Genomic DNA, 3,288 nt, shown 5'->3' on the forward strand with positions numbered 1-3,288 from the left:
TCGTTTAGCGTTCACAAGGAAGTAAGATAGAATGGTAAACAAATGGGTGATGGGTGAGTTGCTGGCCACCCCCTTATTAAAGGGGAAAAACCTTTTGGTACTTAGTCTTTAGTGGTTTCAGTTTTGTAGTTCATTAGTGTTGAATATATTCAAGGATTTATTCTTTATTTAAAGAGTACATAAATGAAGATCTATAAATTTCATCACTGATACATGGGAAGATGATAAAGGAGGCTTTAGTGTAGGCAGATGAGTATGCATTGGTAAAACGACATTCCGTATCATATATTCCTAGGGAATCGTATGTTTGATATAATAATTTACCTGGAATATTGTGAAAACTATCGTATATGAATTATATAGAAATTAACTTTTAACATTTTATGAATAGAGATATTTGTCAATGAGAACATTTTGGTTTTGTACAGATTCCAGTTTTTATTTACTTTATTCATTTGTTTGTTTATTTGTTCATATTGGCATAGTTATATTAGATCCTATTGTTCCATTTCATATGTACAGTATCTATTTAATAAATATAATTGAAGTACTCGAACGCGCGCGCGCGCGCACACACACACACACACACACATTCGTCAGATGAACGGCGAAGATTAGAGTTCCGAAGAAAAAGTGAAATTTTCGTGGATCTCAACGTCAAGGAAGTACCTTATTGTATTTACAGGGAAGGGGATAGCTCGTGGTGTAGTGGGAAGTTGATAAAAAAGGAGAAGAGGAGGGATTACTGAGGGAAATGGAAGGAAATGAGGAAGGGGAGGACTTGGTCCAGGAGGCCAGGCGTCTTGTAAACAAGCGAAGGACCAATGATGATTTTGGAGAAGGGATTAACAAAAATGTAAAGATTAGAAATATAGATAAGAGCAGCACAATGGAAGGTGAGGATAATTTCCAGGGATTTAATGAGGGGGGGGGGATACCAACCTCCCCCGTTTAGCAAGACTAGAGGAAAAACTTGAGAAAATGACCGAACATTGGGAGAATAGGTTCGGTACAATAACAAAGATTGCGCAGAGTTAAAAAATTGGAAGAATTGGAGAAGGTGAACAAAAACCTAACTAAAGAAATAAAATAATTAAAAAGACAGTTAAAAGAAGTTAAAGATGAGAATGAATTAGAGGAATAATAAAGAGAATAAAGAGTCCATAGCAAAAGAAGCACAGGGAAAAAAATCCAAGAGAACAGTAGAGTTGCATTTACAGACATAAAACAGCAAATGAAAGAAACTGAAGACTCGGTTATCAAAGTGATGAGACAGGAGAATATAGCAAGAGACTTAGCAAATAAAAAGAAATGTATAATCGTATTAGGAATGGAAGAGAAGTATAATCTAAATAGAACCACAATAATCAAAGAGGTAAAAGAAAAAGTAAGCAGTTTACTAGAATTAATTCAGGAAGATGAACTGAAATCATGAAACACATTGAAGAGATGTATAGACTCGGAAAATATAGTACACATAAGACCAGACCAATTAAGATTAAATTCAGGCCACAAACGACAGCAGAGAATATCTTAGCAAAAACAGGGAAACTAGCAAACGGTGAACAATATAAAAAGGTATGGATAAAAAGAGAAATGAATAGAGAGGAAAGAGAGGAGGAAAAAATGAAAAGACAAGAAGATAAGGAAAAAAAACGAGAACAAAACAGACAGAAAAAGAGAAATTCTATTGGAGAGTAGTGAATATGAAAGTGAGGAGATGGGCCATACCAGATAAAAACAAAAGGGAAACAGAAAATACAAAGGAAGTAGCAGAAAATTAAGAGTGTCTTACACAAATATAGATGGATTAATAACAGGATTGAATGAACTGAATGATTATCTGAAGGAAAAAGAACCGGACATAATGGAAATTGTAGAGACAAAATTAAAAGGTCCACTACCACCCAACAGTGTAGGACATGATGCATATAATTATTGGATTAGAAACAGACAAAACAAGGGGGTGGGGTTATGTTCCTGACTAAGAAAGATATTCCTGACTAAGAAAGACATAAACGTGAGGAGTGTCACATATGGAAAGAATACAGTAGGGATGATTATGATCGGAGTGGAAGACAGAGATAAGAAGAGCAGAAATTTTGTGATAAATTATGTGCCTCCAAAAACAGCCTCATGGGAAGAGAGTGAACATAAAAGTATGTTAGAAAAAACAAGGATAACATTAGATAAGATAATAGAAGATGGAGGAAGAATAGTTATGATGGGCGACTTTTTAATTGCAAAGAAGTCTGCTGGGAATAGATAATAGTAAAGGGCGGAGACGACTCGTGGGGAAATGTTCTACTCGAGATGATTATTGACCATACAATGACACAATGGATACAAGAGAACACTAGGTATAGAAATAAAGAAGAACCATCGAAACTAGATCTAATAATCACATCTGAACCTAAAATAGTGGAAAAGATTGAATATAAGACACCAATAAGTAAAAGTGACCACATATTGATTGAACTGGAACTAAATGAGGAAATATACATGAAAATAAATGAACAACATAGAAAAGGAAGAATGGTGTATGATTTTTTTTTATAAAAGAATTCTTTCAAAAAGAAAACTGGGAAAGAATATACAAAGAAGAAACAACAGTGGAAGAGAAATGGAATATTTTGACAAAAAAATTATAAAAAAGGAGTGGAAAAATATGTCCCAAACAAAAACAAGAAAAAGAATATGTAAAGTGCTGGTACAACAAAAGTTGTAGGGAGTTAAAAGACAAAAGAGATAAAGCCTGGACCAAATTGAAGAAACACAAAAGACCTGAAAAATGGAAAAAAAATATACTTGTTATAGAAATGAATATGTACAAGTGTGCAGAGAGAAAAAGAGAAAATATGAAAAAGATGTCATAGAAAAATGTAAAGATCAACCAAAACTATTTTACAGATTTGTAAACAACAAACTGAAAAACAAACAAGATTTAGAGAAATTAAGACAAGGAGGAGTTGAATACACAGAGGAAATTGAAATGGCAGAAATTATGAACAAGCATTTTGAATCTGTGTTTACAAGGGAGAACATACAACCTGGAGAGATTGAATGGAAAGAGAAAGTCATCCCTATGAAAGAAATAGAAGTAACAAAGAATGAAATAATGAAACACTTGAGTAATCTTGATGTTAGAAAATCGCATGGACCAGATGAAATAGCAAACTGGATTTTGAAAGAATGCAGGAATGAACTGGCAGACAAAATACAAAGCATAATAAACAGTTCCTTGAAAGAAGGAAAAGTTCCAAAAGATTGCAAAAAAGCAAATATAGT

The 3,288-nt window shown here is 33.5% G+C and overlaps 1 protein-coding gene across 2 annotated transcripts in view; it reads left to right on the top strand.

The window, feature by feature from the left end:
• LOC143019517 (serine/threonine-protein kinase N2-like) overlaps positions 1 to 410 on the top strand; it is a 16,139-nt gene extending 15,729 nt beyond the window's left edge. For both annotated transcript variants that reach the window (XM_076175200.1, XM_076175201.1), the window contains exon 5: positions 1 to 410. This exon is cut by the window's left edge. The gene's annotated coding sequence lies outside the window, so the exon portion shown is untranslated.
• Positions 411 to 3,288: the final 2,878 nt, after the last annotated feature.

This window comes from Oratosquilla oratoria, chromosome 37 (genome assembly GCF_046742065.1).
Source record: "Oratosquilla oratoria isolate Oo_2021 chromosome 37, ASM4674206v1, whole genome shotgun sequence".
NCBI classification, from domain to species: domain Eukaryota; kingdom Metazoa; phylum Arthropoda; class Malacostraca; order Stomatopoda; family Squillidae; genus Oratosquilla; species Oratosquilla oratoria.